Source organism: Ornithorhynchus anatinus, chromosome 1 (assembly GCF_004115215.2).
Source record: "Ornithorhynchus anatinus isolate Pmale09 chromosome 1, mOrnAna1.pri.v4, whole genome shotgun sequence".
NCBI classification, from domain to species: Eukaryota; Metazoa; Chordata; class Mammalia; order Monotremata; family Ornithorhynchidae; genus Ornithorhynchus; species Ornithorhynchus anatinus.
The window spans coordinates 70491129-70512798 of NC_041728.1; the positions used below are offsets into that span (position 1 = coordinate 70491129).

The 21670-nt window shown below is 43.1% G+C and overlaps 1 protein-coding gene across 8 annotated transcripts in view; it reads left to right on the top strand.

The window, feature by feature from the left end:
- The window catches only part of RASGRP3 (RAS guanyl releasing protein 3), a 125539-nt gene that overhangs the window by 30549 nt on the left and 73320 nt on the right, over positions 1-21670 (top strand). For 5 of the 8 annotated variants that reach the window (XM_029063656.2, XM_029063713.2, XM_029063690.2 and 2 more), the window contains exon 2: positions 5940-6005. The exons of the other annotated variants lie outside the window; for them this stretch is intronic. The gene's annotated coding sequence lies outside the window, so the exon portion shown is untranslated. The remainder of the gene's footprint in view (positions 1-5939; positions 6006-21670) is intronic. 8 annotated transcript variants of the gene reach the window in all.

The following is a 21670-nucleotide window of genomic DNA, read 5'->3' on the forward strand; positions in this document are numbered from 1 at the left end:
CCCTGTTGTATTGCACTCTCCCAAGTGCTTAATACAGATTGTGCTCAATAAAGACCACTGATTGATTGACCCAACCAAGAGAGAGGATGCCTCATCCCAATTCTATGCATGGGGCAAGGTCTACTATGAGACAGTGCTACATTCCATATGTATTGAAGCAGCGTTCCCTTCATATATAGGCAAGCAGCGTGGCTCAGTGGACAAGAGCCCGGGCTTGGGAGTCAGAGTTCATGACAAGTCAGAGGTCATGAGTTTGAATCCCGGCTCTGCCACTTAGCTGTGTGACTGTGAGCAAGTCACTTAACTTCTCTATGCCTCAGTTCCCTCATCTGTAAAATGGGGATGAAGATTGTGAGCCTCAAGTGGGACAACCTGATTATCCTGTTTATACCCCAGCACTTAGGACAGTGCTGTGGACATAGTAAGTGCTTAACAAATACCAACATTAGTTATTGAGGCTATTCATCATTATCCTTATGTACCCACAGTATTGATTGATTATTTCTGTGTTCCAACCACTGTATTGGGAGCCTCTGTATGCAGAGTGCTTGTACTGAGGGTCTTTGGGGACAGGATGCTGTACTAAGGGCTTTCTGAGTGACAGAGTGCTAGACTGAGGACTTTCTGGGTGACAGAATGCTAGACTTAGGGCTTCTGGGTGGCAGAGTGCGATACTGATGGCCTCTAGGAGTCAGAGTGCTTGACTGAGAGCCTCCTGGGTGGCAGAGGGCTTGAATGAGGGCCTTCTGAGTGGCAGAGGGAGAGCCTTCTGGGGATAGGGCACTGTACTGAGAAAAGCAGCGTGGCATAACGGAAAGAGCACGGGCTTGGGAGTCAGATGATGTGGGTTCTAATCCCGGCTCTACCATTTGTCTTCTGTGTGACCTTGGGTGAGCCGCTTCTCTGTGCCTCAGTTCCCTCGTCTGTAAAATGGGGATTAAGATTGTGAGCCCCATGTGGGACAACTTGATTACCTTGCATCTATCTCAGTGCTTAAAACTGTACTTGACACATAGTAAGTGCTTAACAAATACCATTATTATTATTATTATTGTTATTATCATGGGCAGCAGAACATTTTACTGAAGGCCTTCCAGGTGGCAGAGCATTGAACTGAAGGCCTTCTATGAACAGAGTTTTGTTTGAGAACCTTACAATGTATTGTAAAAGGCAAGACAAATATGCAATAGGTAAAAAAAAAAACCAAAAAACTTGACAATACATAGAAATCACAAGCCCATGTGGAAGAATAACATAGAGATGAAAACCCAAGCAGGTATAAAAAGTACCGAGGGGTGAAGGTAGCTGAGTTGTTGTCAACTTCTTTGAGGGAAGGGAACATGTCTACCAACTCTTGAATTGTACTCTCCCAAGCACTTAATATAGTGCTCTGCACACAGTAAGTGCTCAATAAATATAATTAGTTGATTATTTCTTCTCCTGGAGTTATCAGAATCATTCGTGCAAGTTTTTTTCACTGTTTATAAGAACTGGATTTTTCTGGTTGCCATTCTCCTCTTTGAAAGCTGCTTAAGGACTGGTTCTGGGTCTCTTACAATCGACTGTAATTTCCCCAGTGCCCCTTCTGGTGCTCTGCACATAAGCAATACCCCAGAAGTACTTGTGATGATGAATTTAAGGATGATGGGAACCAAGCTCCACCAAATGCACTCAGTTCTCCTGCCCACACCTTTTACCCTGAGGAATCAATCAATCAGTGGTATTTATTGAATACTTACCTCATGCAGAGCATTGTACTAAGTGGTTGGGAGAGTACGCTACAGCAGAGTTGGCAGATGTGGTCTCTGCCCATAACCAGCTTACAGTCTAGAGGAATCACCAAGCAGGAGATTTGGCATTTCCATCTGCTTCTAGCATAACCCTGGCCACCTCCCCTTTCCAAGATGCTGAGCTTCAGTTCACTGGGATGCAATGCAGGCTCAAGATGAATGGCCAGGGGTGGGAATGACTGCAAAGGTTGTCTTTTTCCTTGCTTGGAGGAACCAGCATCAGGTCATGAGGAATAGTGATAATAGATATAATAATAATAATTATAATGTTGGTCTTTGTTAAGCACTTGCTATGTGCCAAGCACTGTTCTAAGCACTGGGGTAGATACAAGGTAATCAGGTTGTCCCAAGTAGGGCTCACAGTCTTCATCCTCATTTTACAGATGAGGGAACTGAGGCACAGAGGAGTGAAGTGAGTTGCCCAAAGTCACTCAGCTGACAAGTGGAGGAGCTGGGATTAGAACCCACGACCTCTAACTCCCGAGCCCGGGCTCTTTCCACTAAGCCACGCTCCTTCTCTATAAAAATAATAGTCATAGCATTGGTATTTATTGAGCCATGCACTGTATCTAATGCTCGGAGAGAACAACAGAAACGCAAGATTGGGTTATCTTGGATTTACCCCAGCGCTAAGCAATATGGCTTAGTGAATAGACCCTGCGCCTGGGAGTCAGGAGTCAGAAGGCTATGGCTTCTAATCCTGACTTCACCACTTGTCTGCTGTGTGACCTTGGGCAAGTCACTTGACTTCTCTGGTCCTCAGTTACCTCATCTGTAAAATGGCAATTGAGATTGTGAGGCCCATGTGGGACAGGGACTATGTCCAACCTGATTTATTTTTATCTACCCCAGTGCTTAGAACAGGGCTTGGCACATGGTAAGTGCTTAAAAAGTACCATCATTATCATTATTATCATTACTATTATGTGGTGCTTGGCATTTAGTAAGCATGCAACAAATAATATATTATAATGTTCTCTATGAACAATGAATTTACACTCTAGCAGTCCTGCTCCAAGCCCACAGCTGTTCCCTCCTCCCTGTATAGAGAGGCAGCACAACTTAGTGGAAAGAGCACAAGCATGGGAGTCAGAGGACCTGGGTTCTAAACCCGGCTCTGCCACTTGTCTGCTGTGTGACCTTGGTCAAGTTCTTAACTTCTCTGTGTCTCAGTTACCTTATCTGTAAAATGGGGTCAAAGACTGTGAGCCCTATTTGGGACAGGGACTGTGTCTGACCCAATACCTATCCCAGCTCTTAACAAATACCATAATGATTATCATTATGATTAGGGAGAGCATTGGGTGTCACTGCTACTATTTGCACTTACTAGCATGATGAAGAAGTACCATGGCCTACTGGAAAGAACACGGGCCTGGAAATGAGAGGATCTGGGCTTTAATTCTGGCTCTGCCACCTCTTTGCTGTGTGACGTTGAGCAAGTCATATTGCTTTTCTGTGTCCCAGTTACTTCACCTGTAAAACTGTGAGCCCTGTGTGGGACAGGGACCGTGTCCAACCTGATTAGCTTGTACCTACCCCAGTACTTACTACAGTGCTTGGCACATAGTAAGAACTAAAATACCATTTTTAAAACAAGAATGTTAATAAGAAAGATTCATTGTAGTGACTTTATAGGTGAAAAGACTGAAGTATGGAGTGGGACAACCTCTAACTAGTCAGTGACTGAGTCATAATTGAAAACTAAATCTTTTGAATTCCATGAGGCTGTATTACTTTAAGCATAGAAAAATAGCACTGATGTGCTCCAAAAGGATGTACATTTGAAGTCAAGAGTTTAAATTTAGATAGCAGTGGTCTCAAGAACAATAAACCCAGTCAGGAAATACTAAAATACTACCTTCCTATTTTGCTTGCATTTAATATTTTATTTTCTTTTTAAATGATCAAGATGGGAGGGATTTTTAAGAAACCCCCAATTAAATTTAGCAAGAGGGTGCTTGCAAAACACTTGTGTATTTTGGAGTGTTCTCTGTGCTCCTCAAACAACAAAGAAAGAAATGTTAGGTTGATTTTTTTTAAAATGGTATTTAAGTGCTTACTATGTGCCAGGCACTGTACTAAGCACTGGAGTAGATGCAAATTAATTAGGTTGGGGCTCACAATCTTAATCCCCGGTTTGAAGATGAGGAAGTTGAGGCACAGAGAAAATGTGACTTGCCTGAGGTCACACAGCAAACAAGCGGTAGAGCCAGGATTAGAATCCAGGTTAATTAAAAATATGTACGCATATCCCATTGTCCTGCTAGGTGGAAAGCTCCTCAAAGTCAGGGACTGTATCTTCTAACTCTGTTGTACTCTCCCAATTGCTTAGTAAGCACTCCATCAATCCCGTAGATCGATTGATTTATAATTAATGGTGATTTGATGGTCAAGGATTAGGTGTTGTGAGGTGGCATATGATACCTCTGTGGCCTTTCCTGGCCACTGTGTCTGTATGTATAGGCACAGTTTGGAGCGTCTGTCTTTATTTATGACTCCGACTTAAAGAGGTAGGGCCACTTTTAGTCACAGACCATGTAAATATTTGCCTAGCGCAGCATTTCTAAAGGAGTCTGGTTTCAAGGTTCCGCAGTTCTAGTTTAGATGTGGTCAGGTGTGAGTAACACCCAGTGGAGAGTGAGGTCGCAAAATTCAATTTTTCCAGTTAATCCTATTTCAGAGGTTTACATCTCTTTAGATGTGCACACTTAAATTTATGACTAGGGACCTGAGAGCACTTAGTACAGCGCCTGGCACATAGTAAGTACTTAACAGATATCATGACCTTGGGCAAGCCACTTCACTTCTCTGTGCCTCAGTTCCCTCATCTGTAAAGTGGGAATGAAGACTGTGAACCCTACTTGGGACAACCTGATTACCTTGTAGTTACAAGGTAATCTACCCCAGCGCTTAGAACAGTGCTTGGCACATAGTAAGTACTTAACAAATACCATCATCATTATTATTATTATTATTATCATTCTTTCCCAAATAAAATCTCCGCTTGAATGTCTGGCTGTGTGTTTGCTTGAAATTACAGGCATCTGCCCAGATTTGTTCTTTTACAAGGGAGGTAATTTTCACTGTGCCTGCTCAAAATTATTTTGTTTTGGAAAAAATCCACTTGTCATGGATTAAAGAATTGTATTTCTGAAATAATTAAAACTGCACTTTAGTTTCATACCCTTTTTATAGTTATTCAGTAATTAATTTTTTGAATGTTGCCATAGTCCCAGGAAATGACAGTATATAATACCCAGTGATTTTTCAGTGTGCTAGTGAATAGCAGCTGAACAGTGGGGAAAGCATTAGTCTAGAGAGATTGATTTCTTTTTTAAATTTTTTTTAAATGATATTTAAGTGCTTATTATGGGCCAGTCACTCTTCTAAGCACTGGAGAAGATTCAAATCTTAATCTCCATTTTAAAAGCAAGGTAACTGAGACAAAGAGAAGATAAATGATTTGCCCAAGGTCACAGAGCAGATAAGTGGAGGAATTGGGAATAGAACCCAGGTCCTTCTAATTCCCGGGACTGTGATCCTTCCATTAGTCAACATTTCTTCTTTCATTTGAGAGGCAGAATTGCAGTAGCTGTAGATTTGGCTCTATTTTTTTAAAAACTAATTGAAATGGAGCTAATCAAATTGGAAACTACATCTCCTCCAAGAGGCCTTCCCCAACTAAGTCCTCCTTTCCTCTTCTCCCACTCCCTTTTTTGTGGCTCCTGGATTTGCACGCTTTATTTACACCTCCCTCAGACTCAGAGCACTTATGTAAATATCTGAAGTTTGTATGAATATCCATATCCCCCCTTCCTCCAGACTGTAAGCTCACTGTGGACCAGGAACACATCTACCAGCTATTTTACACTGTACTCTCCTAAGCACACAGTAAGTGCTCAATAAATATGATTGATTGATTGAAAGCTAATTCATCTAATGTGTAAAAATGGCTAAAAATAGTCCTTAGGAAATCTTGGTCTGTTGAATTGTACTGTTGATGTCAGGGATTTGGACTTAGTCCATAAATGATTTACACCTCATCAATGCTTGACAAATTACCTAAATCCAAATCTTCTTCAATTTCAACCACTCCATTTTTACTGTAAATTTTCATCATTTTTCTTTCTGTTCTTTGAAATACAGGTAGTACAGCCTACTCTTTATTATCCATGCCAAGAGGAAAAAGGGTGCCCATGAAATAATCCACAGGTAATCCTTTCCCCTTCTAAACTGTTGCAAGTGCTGTTAATGACTAATAGAGCTTACATCCACCTTTCCTTTTCCTCTTCAGCCAGCCACCTATCTTCTCTTGGAGATACTATTTTTTTTATGGTGTTTGCTTAGTATGCATCAAGCACTATTCTAAGCGCTGGGGTAGATACAAGGTAATCAAGTCATTCTACAGGGGACTCGGTCTAAGTAGGAGAGAGCACAGGTATTGAATCCTCATTTTACAGTTGAGGAGACTGAGGCACAGAGAAGTGATTGGCCACACAGCAGGCAAGTATCAGAACTGGGATTAGAGCCCAGGTCCTTTGCCTTCCAGGCCCAGGCTTTTTCCACTAGGCAATTCTGCTTTGGAGGACATGGATAATCTACTTTTCTATTTGGTTGGCTTTATATTGAGAACTACCCTTTGTATTTGTAGATAATGTCCTTGAGCCAGAAACAGTCCTCATGATCACCAATCAATCTCATTTATTGAGCTCTTACTGTGTGGAGCACTGTACAAAGCACTAGGGAGAGTACAATACAACAGAGGTGGTAGACACATTTCCTGCCCACAAGGAGCTTACATCATCATCACCAGTGGTATTTACTGAGCACCTGTTATATATCAACCACTGTATTCAGCAGGGTAAAAGACAGGGTCTCTGTCCTCAAAGGGCTTGCAATCCGACAAGAAGCAGTATGGGTGAAAAGATGCAGGTTTGATGTGTGCCCCTTTTCAGTACTTTTCACTGTTTTCCAATTTGCCTCTTAGTGTCACAGTCTTCCTAAAGACTCTACAGTACCATTTGCCTCTGAATGACTGATATTTGTTTGTAACTCTTTGTTGTTACCGATGTAAAAGTGTTATAAAAAATGATCTGATCAATCAAAAATGGCTGAACGGAATCTTCCTTAGTGTCTGAACTGCATCCCTGGCTCTGCCATTTGTTTGCTGTGTGACCTGGAGCAAGTCACTTCACTTCTCTATGCCTCAATTATCTCATCTGTAAAATGGGGGTTAAGACTGTGAGCCCCATGTGGGACAGGGACTGTGTCCAACCTGATTACCTTGTATCTACCCCAGTGCTTAGAACAGTGCATAGTAAGCACTTAACAAATACCATAATTATTATTATCTCTGAGAAGCCACCTCACAGAGAAAACTAGAACCCATAGGTCTCTTTCTGGGTGCTAGGTGCTTAGTACTTTGTCTCATGCCTAGAACAGTGCTCTGCATACAGTGGGCACCAAATACTGTTCTGCAAACAGTAGGCACCCAGTACAGTACTCTGCATCCAGTAGGCACTCAAAAAATACTCCTGAATTAAAAGCCAATTCTCTAGAATTGCTTGTGACTGAAAGACAGAATCAATGACATTTAGCACTTACTGTGTGCTGAGCACTGAGTACTTTAGTAACTGAGTACTAAACTCTTGGGGAGAAGAATACAATAGAGTAGGTAGAAACATTCCCTGCCCACAGTGATCTTACAGTCTAAGGGAGGTGCAAATCATCCACATTGAACACATGAAATTTGTCATAACTTACAAGATGTGGGCTTTTCTCTACCTGATAAAGAAATTAGGAATTTGAAGCAACATTAATATTGAGTCAAAGAAAGAAGAACTGAAAATGGGCCCATTACTTGGGTTTGCAAAACTCAGACTACGCATTCAGTTAGTCTGATTCCAAACCCCTCTGGTTCCTCTATTTCTGTAAGATGATTTTGTTTTGTTTATAAATGGAATTAATGTCACTGAAAATATTGCAAATTAATGGAGATGTTTAAAGAAGGATATACAGCCTTCTGTTCTGGATGATGTAGATATTCCCCTAACTGAATGCAGGGAAAGGTCCCAGATGTCTCTTAATGCTACACTTACTAAATAAAATGACATTTTAAAATACTTACTATGTACCAAGCACTTGGTTCTAGATGATTTAGATATTCCCCTACCTGAATGTAGTGGGAGGGACCACGTGGTCTCTTAATCTACTCCTACTAAATAATATTGCATTTTAAAGTGCTTACTATGTGCTAATTGCTTGGGTAAAGAAAAGGTTATAAGATCAGACACAGGCTCTCCCTCCCTCCCAGGGCTTACAACTAAGCCTTATTCCCATTTTACAAATGAGGAACTGTAAACTGAGAAGCAGCATGGTCTAGTGGATAGAGCATGAGCTTGAGAGTCAGAAGAACCTGGGTCCTAATCCCATCTTCACCACTTGTTTGCTGTGTGACTTTGGGTAAATCATTTCACTTCTCTGTGCTTCAGTTACCTCATCTGTAAAATGGGCCTAAGACTATGAGCTCCAGGTGGGACATGTGCAGTGTCCAACCTGATTAACTTGTGGTTAACCCAGCACTTAGTGCAGTGTCTGGCACTTAGAAAGTGCATAACAAATACCATTAAAAAGAAATAAAAAAAGGGAAACTGAACCCCAGATAACCTGAGTGACTTGTTCAATTACATTGAGTAGGCCAGGGGCAGAGCCAGAGCTCAAACTTGACATGGAGACCTATATTATTCCACTGTAAATCCCCCAAACATTATAAGCTCCTTGAGGACAGGAACTGTGTTTTCTACTTGCATTAGGTGTCTCCAAGTGCACAGGGCAGTGTTCTGAATACAGGTGGTGCAAAATAAATACTGATAATGATAAATCAATCATATTTATTTAGTGGTTACTATGTGCAGAGCACTGTATTAAGTTTTTGGGAGAGTACAGCATAACAATATAACAGACATATTCCCAATGATGTTTGGATCTCTCTCCTAAGGCTGTAAGCATATGGGTTTCTTTGTGCGTATTTTGCACAGGGTTGACAGGAGAAGTGTTTCCTGTGAGGAATTGGGATTACTTAATAGCTCACTGTGGGCAGTGATTGCATCTACTAATACTGTTCTAGTGTACTTTCTCAAGTGCTTACTACATTGATGTGCACACTTAGAGCTCTTTGTAAGAAAAGGCCCCCCAAAAAATACAAGTCACATTACTATGTGATGCAGAAATCATACTTTTTTTCCCAAAGTATTTAAGTGCTTATCACTTTCCAAGCACTGCATGAAGTACCGGGATAAATAAAAGATAATCAGGTTGGATGTAGTCTCCTTCCTACATGGAACTCACAGACTGTGTGGGGGTCAGGGGTGGGTTTGGGGGAATGAAAGTCCGACCTGGGCTGCTTCAGAGTTGTTACCTATCTCCTCCAGTTCAATGAGATTTTCACTCTTTCACGTGGAATAATAATAATAATAATGGAATTTGTTAAGCATATTTTTTTAAGAAATTGATTATTTGACAGCCAAGCCAGAAGAGTTCTCTCCTCTTTGCCCCAGCATCTGGCTGAGGTCCTGAATGGACCAGGGTAAGACCAGAAGAGTTACAAAGGCACGACCTCCTTAATTCATCATCAATCAATCAGTGGTATTTACTGAGCATTTACTGCATTCAGAGCACTGTACTGACACTTGGGAGAGGACAACAGGACAGAGTTAATAGATTTCCTGCCCACAAGGAGCTTATGGCCTAAAGGAGAAGACAGATATATAAATTATGGATATGTACCTAAGTGCTGTGGGGCTGAAGGTGGAGTTAATGTCAAGTACTTCAAGGGTACAGATCCCAAGTGCATAGATAAGACAGAAGGGAGAGGGAGTAGGGAAGGCTTAAATGGGGAAGCCCTCTTAGGGGAGATGTGACTTCAATAAGGCTTTGAAGGTGGGGAGAATATTGATCTGACCTATAAGAAGAGGTATTCCAGGCCTCAGAGGGACTGTAAGCAAGGGATCCATGGTGAGATAAACAGATTTGGCAGATACTCCCTGATGGGTGAATCTCTCATTTCTCAGTGAGATCTGTAATCCCAGCTCGTAGGGGGAATTAGAGGCTTCCTGCTTCCCTTAGCCCTTGGCATAACCTTCAGTTTGGGTTAATCAAACTCATGCTAGATGTCACAGGTTTGCACACATGAATAAGGATAAAGAGAGCATTCATGTCTATGCCTTGGCTTCAGTCTTTCCAAATATAAATAGATGGGTCCCTTCCTTATAGACAGCCCACACTGAGAGATACTGAAATGGCAGGCGCCTCTTCTCTGGTCACATTATTCAGAGGCTTCAGCTCTTTTTCATGGAACTGGTGGGTCCTCCTTTGAGGTGATACTTGCCTTCAGGAAAATAATAATTATGGAATTTGTAAAGTCCTTACTATGTGCCAGGCACTGTACTAAGCCCCAGAATGAATGCAAGCAAATCGAGTAGGTTGCAGTCCCTGTCCCACTTGGGGCTTACAGTCTCAATCTCCATTTTACAGATGAGGTAACTGAGGCCCAGAGAAGTAAAGTGACTTGCCCAAGGTCACAGAGCAGACAAGTGGCAGAGCAAGGATTAGAACCCATGACCTTCTGACTCCCAGGCCTGGGCTCTATCCACTACACCATGATGTCCTGGGACTCTCCCAAGAAAGGATCTTTATACGCTCTACTGGAGGGGACTCCCCTGACCATGGCTGGCTTGGGCCGCACTTTCAGAGTGGAAGTAGGCTAGTTTCCTGGGGTGGGAGTGTTGACCTTTACTGATTGTTGACTCGGGGAGGCCCCTACCTTTCTACCATCTTCCACCTTCTACCATTGGACTGATGCACCCAATCTTTACCACCTCTCTTCCTTCTCTTGCTCCCAACACCATACACCACCTTTTCAGCTCTTCCTCACTAACCAAGTGATTTAGACAGGGGCAGCAGAGTTTGGGGAGAGAGTGTGCTATCTAAGCCTGTCTACTTGTTTTGTTGTCTGTGTCCCCCTTCTGTGAGCCTGTTGTTGGGTAGGGGTTGTCTCTTTCTGTGGCCGAATTATACTTTCCAAGCAATTAGTACAGTGCTCTGCATACAGTAAGTGCTCAGTAAATACAATTGAATGAATGAATGAGAGAGGGGCTCATACAGTTGGGTATTCTCAGATGCCACTGTATCCTTACTTCTCTGGCCCAGAAGAGTAACTCTGATTTATGCCAGTGATGCAGAGAAACAAAAAAAATCAATTTCTGGCACTGGTCAGCCAAAACAAAGCAGTTTATCCTGAGAAAGGGAGGGAGAAAGAGTGGAAATCTGCTCCAATGTGCGTTGGAAAGCTTGTCAGTCGGGAGTTGGGGGAGGATGAGTAAAAGGCACCTGGTACTGGAATGGAGGTGGGGCCAAGAGATTTAAAGAAGCCACCCCCAGATTCACTGGGCCAATCCTGAAGCTGTGTCCTGTTGGCCAAGGGACTCCTCAAGAAACTCCAGTGGTTGCCCATTCACCTCTGCATCAAACAAAAACTCCTCATGATTGGCTTTGAAGCACTCCATAACCTTGCCCCCTCCTACCTCACCTTGCTACTCTCCTACCACAACCCAGCCCCCACATTTTGTTCCTCTAGTAACCTGCTCACTGTGACTCGATCTCATTTATTTCACTGCCACCTCCTCGCCCATATCCTCTCTCTGACCTGCAACACCCTCCCTCCCCAAATCCAACAGACAATTACTCTCCCCCTCTCCAAAGCCTTATTGAATGCACAACTCCTCCATGAGGCCTTACCTGACTAAGTCTTCTTTCCTCGTCTCCCACTCCCTTCTGCATCGCCCTGACTTGCTCCCTTTATTCATCCCCCCTCCCAGCCCCACAGCATTTATGTACATATCCGTAATTGATTTATTTATATAAACATCTATCTCCCCCTCTAGACTGTGAGCTCGTTGTGAGCAGGGAACATGTCTGTTTATTGTTATGTAGTACTCTCCCAAGTGCTTAGTACAGTGGTCCGCACACAGTATGCGCTCGATAAATATGATTGAATGAATGGAAGCGAGAGCAACAGGGGTGTGTTTCCGCCGACCTCAATGCCCACCCCAGAGTGGCCTCCAGACACCAGCCTGAGCCACTCCAGCTCTCTGAAAGAGCTGATGGTGTTGCTGGTGGCCAACTGACTGTCCTGCCCGGCTCTCCTGAAATTTGGGTACCGTCCTGCAGGCGCGGGCTGGAGCCAGCTCATATCAAGTCCAAAGTCCCTTATTGTTTAGCACAGCCTCCACACAACCATGAAGCCCCCAGGCCAGACCCCATCCCCAGGCAGTAACCCCCTAAAATACCCCAAAACATCTGCTTGGAAATCATTCACAAGATTCTCCCCCTCCAAACTGTAAACTCTCTGTGGGCAGGGGATGTGTCCACCAACTCTGCAGTCATGTACTCTTCCTAGTGCTTAGTACACTGTTCCATAAGAGTTCACAGTAAGCGTTCCATAACTATGATGGAATGACTGACTGATTTAAATCAGTGGTGGTTATTCTTCTCCCAGTACATGGTGTAGTGGATAGAGCACGGGCCTGGGAGTCAGAAGGTCATGGGTTCTAATCCCGGCTCAGCCACTTGTCTGCTGTGTGACTCTGAGCAAGTCTTTTCACTTCTCTGTGCCTCAGACCCCTCATCTGTAAAACAGGGAATGAGACTGTGAGCCCCTGTGGGGCTAGGGAATGTGTCCAACCCAATTTGCTTGAATCCACCCCAGCGCTTAGTACAGTGCCTAGCACATAGTAAGCACTTAACAAATACCGCTATTACTATTATTATTATTTGTATGCTGTATTCACCCCTTCCTTGGCCCCACATCATTTATGTACAGATTTATAAATGATAAATTATAAATGTATATTAATATCTGTCTCCTTGAAAGCTCACTGTAGTCAGGGAAAGTGTCTACCAACTCAGCTATATTGTACTCTCCCAACCATTTAGTACAATGCTCTGCACACACTGAGCACTCAATAAATACCACTGATCGATTGATTGACCTGCTTTCATCCCTGCTTGTCAGAAAGTGTAGGGAAACAGCATGGCTTAGTGGATAGAGCATGGACCTGAGAGTCAGAGGATCTGAGCTTTAATCCTGCCTCCATCACATGTCTGCTATGTGACCTTGGGTAAGTCACTTCACTTCTCTGGGCCTCAGTTACCTCATCTGTAAAATGGGGATTAAGACTATGAGCCCCACATGGGACAGGGACTGTATCTAACCTGATTAACTTGTATCTACCCTAGTGCTTAGAACAGTGTTTGGCTTATAGTAAGTGTTTAACAAGTACCATATTATTTATAATTATTATTCTGTTCCCCTTAGAATTAGGGCATGTTTCTGGTTGGGCTGGCTCATTTTTCTTTTACGGTATACTTTCTCTTCTTTCCATTAAGTCTGTTGATCATCCAGAAAGGAAAGCTTTTACTACGACCTCATGCCCAACCTCCATTCCATCCAAGAATTCTCTAGCAGTCTGCTGTTTCTCTGATTGTGAGACAGTTTTCATTAAAGAAAACAAAGAGGGAGAAGCAGACATTTGTAAAAACTTGAAATTCCCTCAAAAAACAGATTCCAGGTATTTGTTTCCATTCCCAGCCCCAATCTCTAAATCAGGGTGTTCAGTTGTTAGAATTGGTGAAGCTTGCCTGCAAATTTTAGTTCTGAAGTTGATATGTGTGTATCATGATTGAAAATATGCTGGCCTGCACAAGAGGAGGGCTTACACAAGTTCATTTAAAAATACTGTTGGCCACGGTTGGAGATAATTCAGTTTCTCAAGGTTTCTCTCCAAAACTAGAAGAAAACTTGAAAAAAGCCTACAGTACCCAATTTATTAAGAAGAAGCCATATTAAGATAATATAACTTTAAATTTGTACAAAGTTTTTGTTTTGCAAAACTCTTTCACTTTACTTACTCTATTTGCATTTTTACAACGTCCCAGTGAGATAGGTATTAATAACTCCATTTTATATATGAGGAAATGAATGCTTAAAGTTGTGACATATCCAAGGTCATATAAAAGATCAGTAGCATAACTGGGACTAGAATCAAGTCTTCTGAGTCCCAAATTGAGGCTCCTCCATAAGATACCTCTCTCCTTCCCACCTTTTTAGGTTGTAACCCCTACATGGAACAGGTACTGTGTCTGATCTGATAGTATTACATCTATCCCAGCACTTGGCACAAAGTAAGTGCTTAATAAATGCTATTATTATTTTTTTTTTCATGTAAAAAGAAAAGACCTCACTTATGGAGAATAATTTTTAGAATTGAAACACTCCCATATTCAGTTGGATATTCATAATTAGATAAAAGTGTTCTATCACTTCTGTTATTGTCAGGTGTGATCTCCCTAAAATCTCCCCTGCTCCTCTCCAGTTCCTCCCTTCCCCTGCCCTTTCTCCAACTCGCCCATCCTTCCCAAAAGTATCTCAAGAGGAGATCACCTGCTTTCTCTCAGAATCCACCCCCCCACTCCATGCGCATCTGACCCTATTCCTTTGCACCTTACACCACCCCCTTCCCTTCTTCCCTTCCTAACAGCCATCTTCAACTATTTGCTCTCCAGGGGCTTCTTGCACACTACTTTCAAACATGCCCATGTCTCCCTGATCCTAAAAAAAACCCTCCATTGACCCCACAGCTCCCTCCAGTTATTACTCCATCTCCCTCCTACCATTCCTCTCCAAACTCCTTGAGCGAGTTTTCTATACCCACTGTCTTAAATTTCTCTCCTCCAATTCTCACCTTTACCCCTTCCAATCTGGCTTCCATCGCCGTCACTCCACAGAAACTGCCCTCTCAAAGGTCACCGATTATCTCCTTCTTGCCAAACTCAACAGCCTCTACTCCATCCTAATCCTCCACCTCTCAGCTGCTTTCGACACTGTCAACCACCCTCATCTCCTGGAAGCATTATCCAAACTTGGCTTCGTTGACACTGTCCTCTCCTGGTTCTCCTCTTATCTCTCGGGCCATTCATTCTCAGTCTCCTTCTAGGGCTCCACCTCTGCTTCCCACCCCTTAACTGTAGGGGTCCCTCAAGGCTCAGTCCCAGATCCCCTTCTATTCTCCATCTACAGCCTCTCTCTGGAAAACCCATTCACTCCTATGGCTTCAACTACCACCTCTATACTGATGACACCCAAATCTATGTCTCCAGCCCTGATCTCTCTCCCTCTCTGCAGTCTCGCATTTCCTCCGGCTTTCAAGGTATCTTTACTTGGATGTCCTCCTGTCATCTCATGTTTAACATTTTCAAAACAGAACTCCTTAACTTCCCACCCAAACTCTGTCCTCCCACTGACTTTCCCATTACTGGAGAAGGCACCACCATCCTTCCTGTCTCACAAGCCCGTAACATTAGTGTTATCCTTAACTCCTCCCTCTCATTCAACCTACACATTCAATCCATCACTAAATCCTGTCGGTTCCACCTTCAAAACATCACTAAATTCTGCCCTCTCCTCTCCATCCAAGCTGCTACCATTTTAATACAATTACTTCTTCCACCTTGATTACTGTATCAGCCTCCTTGATGACCTCCCAGCCTTCTGTCTCTTCTCGCTCCAGTCCATACTTCACTCTGCTGCCTGGATCATTTTTCTAGAAAAATGCTCAGGACATGTTTCCCCACTCCTCAAAATACTCCAGTGGTTGCCCAACCACCTCCGGATCAAACAAAAACTCACCACTCAGTTACCTTGCCACCTCCTACTTCACCTTGCTTCTCTCCTACAATAACCCAGCCCACACACTTCTCTCCTCTAATGTTAACCTTCTCACTGTGACTCACTCTTGTCTATCTTGCTACTGACCCTCACCCACATCCTGCCTCTGGCCTGGAGCACCCTCCCTCTTAAAATCAGTGGACAATTACTCTCCTCCACCTTCAAAATCTTATTGAAGGCATGTCTCCTCCAAGAGGCCTTACCTCACTAAGCACCCCTTTCCTCTTCTCTCACTCCCTTCTGCATCACTCTGATTTGCTCCCTTTATTCATCCCCCACCCCCAACACTTATGTACATATCTGTCATTTGACATGTATGTACAGATATGTACATATCTGTCATTTGACAGAAGCAGCGTGGCTCAGTGGAAAGAGCCCGGGCTTGGGAGTCAGAGATCGTGAGTTCGAATCCCAGCTCTGCCACTTGTCAGCTGTGTGACTGTGGGCGTCACTTAACTTCTCTGTGCCTCAGTTACCTCATCTGTAAAATGGGGATTAAGACTGTGAGCCCCATGTGGGACAACCTGATTCCCCTGTGTCTACCCCAGCACTTAGAACAGTGCTCTGCACATAGTAAGCGCTTAACAAATACCAACATTATTATTATTATTATTATCATTTATTTGTATTAATGTCTATCTCCCCCCAGACTGTAAACTCATTGTGTCAAGGAATGTGTCTGCTTATTGTTATATTTTACTCTCTCAAGTACTTAGTACAGTGTACTGCACATACCAAGTGCTAGGTAAATATGATTGAATTAACAAATTAAAGAAAAACAAGAAGGGAGCCCTTTGGATTCAGAGATAGCACTATCCACTGTGAGATTTTGGTCAACAAGTGCAGGTGTAGCTGATAAAACCAATGCATGACTGACATTCCTTTCTGCACTGTGTACATATAAAGATTGCCCTTTGCTACACTGTTTTATGTTCTCCACAATGTCTGGCACTGTTTCTGTTTTTCCTCCTTTATGTCACAATCTTTCTAAAGCCCCTGCTTAACCACAATCATCGCATTCTAATCGCAGCCCACCATACCCTTCTTTGCCACATCATTTGAGGTTTGCTTCATTATGGCTTTAAAACTGTTTACCTGCTCATCTTTCTATGATTATTACTTCATTTCTACTCCCCAAAGATAGTTGTTTGAGTATCCTACTAGTTGCCCATTCTTCTCATCTGTTCCACCTAGAGAAGATGTCATCTCTGCTCTTTTGAATGTCCTATATACCATGATGTAGACTTCAGTAAGCATGATTCATTATTATTGGTTAGGAGAGTCACAGTGCCAAATTAATTATTCAGCATGGACTAATGGATGGAACTTTGGCCTAGGAGTCAGAAGGATTGGGCCCTAATCCTGAGTCTGCCACCTGTTTGCTGTGTGACCTTGAACAAGTTATTTAACTTCTCTGTGCACAGGCTTTGGAGTCAGAGATCATGAGTTCGAATCCCGGCTCTGCCACTTGTCAGCTGTGTGACTGTGGGCAAGTCACTTAACTTCTCTGTGCCTCAGTTACCTCATCTGTAAAATGGGGATTAAGACTGTGAGCCCCACGTGGGACAACCTGATTCCCCTGTGTCTACCCCAGCACTTAGAACAGTGCTCGGCACATAGTAAGCGCTTAATAAATACCAACATTATTATTACCTCATCTGTAAAATGGGGTTGAAGACCGTGAGTCCCATGTGGGACATGGACTGTGTCCAACCTGATTACCTTGTAACTACCCCAGCACTTAGAACAGTGCCTGACACAGAGTAAGTGCTTAATAAATACCATTTAAAAATAAATAGCTACTCATTCCCAACACATATATCTCTACATCATAATGACCCACTTCATTCAGTTGTATTTATTGAACACTTACTATGTGCAAAGCACAGTATTAAGTATTTGGAAAGTACAATTCAGCAATAAAGAGAGACAATCCCTGCTCACAACAGGCTTACAGTCACTTCAGCCTAGCTAACTAGAATCAACAAGGTAATCTTTACTCTTATTTGTAGTCACAGACATCAATTCCACAGGGGCAATGGGAGCTGTTATGCTTTTAGCTATTTTGAGGGTATATTTTTATGGTATTGGTTAAGCGCTCATTATGTATCAAGTGCCATTCTTAGCTCTGGTTAGATACAAGTTAGTCATTAGAGGCAATCAATCAATGGTATTTATTGAGTCCTTACTAGGCGCAGAGCACTTTAATAAGCATCTGAGAGCATACACTACTGCAGAATTAGGGGACATGTTCCCTGGCCATAAAGAGTCTTGAGATCATCTTTGTCCCTTATGCTGTTTTAAGTGTTTCGTTGCTCCTGATGTGCCCGTCTCCAGTCCTCCCCCAAGATAGCTCTATTTAGAGGTTGTCAGTCCCTCAAGTGATGAGGACTTAATTCCCACCTGTGTATACTCTCCCAGGACTTAGTACAGTGCTCTACACACAGTAACCTTAATAAATATCATTACTATTACTATTACCACCATTGCGCTCCCTGAATTTCCATGTGTGGGGGAGAAGCCATTGCTTTCTATTATAATTGGGCAGTCGTCCCCACCAGCTTCACCCATCCCACATTCTCCACAAACTCTGAGAGTTTCCAATAGGCCTGGCAAGAGCTAAAAGTTTCCAGTATGGCTGGAAAGACCCCACACTGGGTCTTTTTGACCAGCTAGGTCTTTGAAACATGCCTGCCATTCCCACGCCAATCCGGATGTTCTATCCCATAAAAATCCTGTCTCCTTTTCACCCCCATCCAGCCAGCAATCACAGGGAAACATCAGCACTCTAGCCTCTGTGCTTTTTTCCTAGAAAAAAGGCCATTAAATTCTGGACTGTCAACTTCTCCATCCACGTCAGGGTGTGAAGCTGCAGGGGAGTGATTATTGGAAGAATCATTCTTGGAGGTCCTGATCCCAGAGACCAGACTTCTGAACACATTCCAAGCATTATTTATGGTATTTATTAAGCGTTTACTATGTGCCAGACACTGTATTAAGCACTGGGGTACTTATAAACTAATCAGGTTGAACATAGCCCATTTCCCACACCAGGCACACAGTCTTAATCTCCATTTTACAGATGAGATAACTGAGACTCAGAGAAGTGAAGTGATTTGCCCAAGGTCACAGAGCAGACAAGTGGTGGAGCCTGAATTAGAACCAGGTCCTCTGACTCCCAGGCCCGTGCTCTTTCCACTAGGCCACGCTGAATCCCAGGCTTGCTTGACAGGCAGGGAGTTGCTTTATAAAACCCTCCTTTCTCCATTCATCTATTCCTAGTCTTAGGTTTGGCTCTTCTGCTCTTGACTTTGGACATGGATGAGTACCTCTGTGTTTTACACTAACCCCTTTATTGGAGGTGCCATCATTCCACTCTGCTAGATTTTTACAAAAAAAAAACCCTCCCTAGTTATCTCCACTAACACAGTCTTACCAGCCTTCCAAAACCGCAGGAAAAGACAGATCAACTGAGGGACTCCACCAATTAATCCTTTTTAACACTAACCTCTCTGACAACCTCTCTACCCATAAGCCAAAAAGCCTTCTGGGAAGAGAAAAAACAGCTGGTGAGGCTAGAATATAATGTGTGAAGAGGGAATTTTAGGGGGCTCAGGATTCTAACCTATTAGTTAGAGGGGTCAGGGATTGTTTGGAAAGCCCACAGACTGGCCAGCAGGATGAAAATGGGTGAAAAATGCAGATGTGTGAAATCCCCAAGCCTAGTGCAGGAGCCTGGGAGGGTCTAAGGCTAAATTTAGATTCCTCATATCAGTTTCACTTACTATTTCAGCTCTTCAACATCCTTCTTTTGATTCTGCTGGTGTCCAGCAGCCAAACCCCGTTGGAGAGTTTGATGTAATTCCCCACACTGAATGTCGTCTTTAGGGATACATGAAAATATTATATGTGTAATCGTGTGTGTGGGTGTTTTCAAAGGTGACACACCACTGGTGGTAAGTCGTATCCACCAGGATAGTAGTGTGGTGGAGAAGACTTTAGGTGACCAACCAACCTTGCAGGACTGCTTACACTTGAGAATAGTGCTAATTGGTTTGTCCATGGAAGGCCCATCTCTGATTTTGAGCAAGTCTCTTGGCAGCGTTTTTTTATTCTCAAGTGGTATTTGTTAAGCGTGGCTTAGCAGACGGAGCACCGGCTTAGGAATTCAGAGGAGGTGGGTTCTGATGCTGGCTCTTCCACTTGTCTGCTGTGTGATCTTGGGCAAGTCGCTTAACTTCTCTTCCTCAGTTACTTCATCTGTAAAATGGGGATTAAGACTGTGAGCCCCACGTGGGACAACCTGATTACCTGGTATCTAGCCCAGCATTTAAAACAGTGCTTGGCACATAGTGCTTAACAAATACTATTATTATTATCCAGCACCTAGTACAGCATCTGTCACATAGTAAGCACTTAACAAGTAGCATCATTATTACTAAGTGCCTACAGTGTACTAAGGCACTGTACTGGGGTGAGATGAATGAATCAGTTTGGATACAGTCCCTGTCCCACGTGGGGCTCACAGCCTTAATCCTCATTTTACAGATGTGGGAACTGAGGCACAGAGAAGTGAAGTGACTTGTCCGAGGTCGCACAGCAGGCAAGTGGTAGAGCTGGGATTAGAACCCAGGTCTCTCTGACTCCCAGGTCTGGGATCTATCCACTAGTCCATGCTGCTCCTGAGTGCAAAGAGAGAAATCCTTCTTCTGATTGCTGCCTGCTGGGACAGTCTGTCTGCTACGTAATCTCCCATAAATCCATTCCTATTTTGCAGTACAGGAAGGCAGGCTTCACTAGGTCTAAATTGTTTATTCCAGCCTTCTGGCTTGCATGCACTCTTTTTCGGTTCCCCTATAATTATTTACATCCTGTGTCTTTTGACTTTTCTTGGAGTGGCTCAGACTGCCTTCCAGCCTTGTGCCCTAAGCAGGAGGTCATAGACAGATGTCTGTATTAAAGATGTAGAATTGAATAATTAAATAATTGCATTATTAAGTAGACCACCACTCTCCCCACCTTCAAAGCATGGCATAGTGTATAGGGCACCAGCCCAGGAGTCAGAATGTTATGAGTTCTAATCCCAGCTCTGCCACTTGCCTGCTGTGTGACTTTGGGGAAGTCACTTCACTTCTCTGGGCCTCAGTTACCTCATCTTTAAATGGGGATTGAGACTGGGAGCCCCACACGGGACAGGCACTGAGTCCAACTCGGTTTGCTTGTATCCACACCAGTCCCCTTAGTGCAGTGCCTGACACATAGTAAGTGCTTAACAAATATCATCATTATTATTATTGTTATTATCTCCTCTAAAAGGCCTTCCCCTAGTAAGCTTTCTTTTCTCCTGCTTCCTCTACCTTTTGCATCATCTGTGCACTTGGATCTGTGACATTTGGGCATTTGATATTCCACCCACCCTCTGCCCCACAACACTTATGTGTATATCTGTACATTATATATTATAATTGTATATTAAAGTCTGTCCCCCTCTAAGATGCAAATTTGTTGTGGGCAGGGAATATGTTTACCAGTTTTGTTATATTGTACTCTACCAAGCATTTCATAGAGTGCTCTGCACACAGTCAGAGCTCAATAAACCTCGTTGATGATCAGTGACTCAGTGTTGAGGCTTCTCAGGGTGTCATTGACAGAGGTGGGATTCAAACTCAGATCCCTTCACACCCACATTCCAACCATTAACTCATTTTGCCTCTCTGTTTCTTTTGGGATCTGAAGTTACTTTAAAACGTGCCCCAAGGCAATGACGGTGGAACAAACAAGATTTCACTGTGGCTTTTATTTCCATTTTTCTCAAACTTAGTGCTGTTGTAGACATGACCACAGCATTCACTTTGGCTCAATACCAGACAGTAGAGGATTCTGGGACAAATGACATGGGGTTCTATGGGGAAAGGGGAGGATCTTAGCCTAGAATGTACTTCTGTGCTTCAAACGGAATCCTAGATTAATTTGTGCAGGGTGTTAGTTCGTTAGCTTCTTCTTCCAACACTATTGCATTCTTCCAAGCTCTTAGTACAATGCTCTGCACGCAGTAAACACTCAATAAATACCATGGACTTACATAAATTCCCAG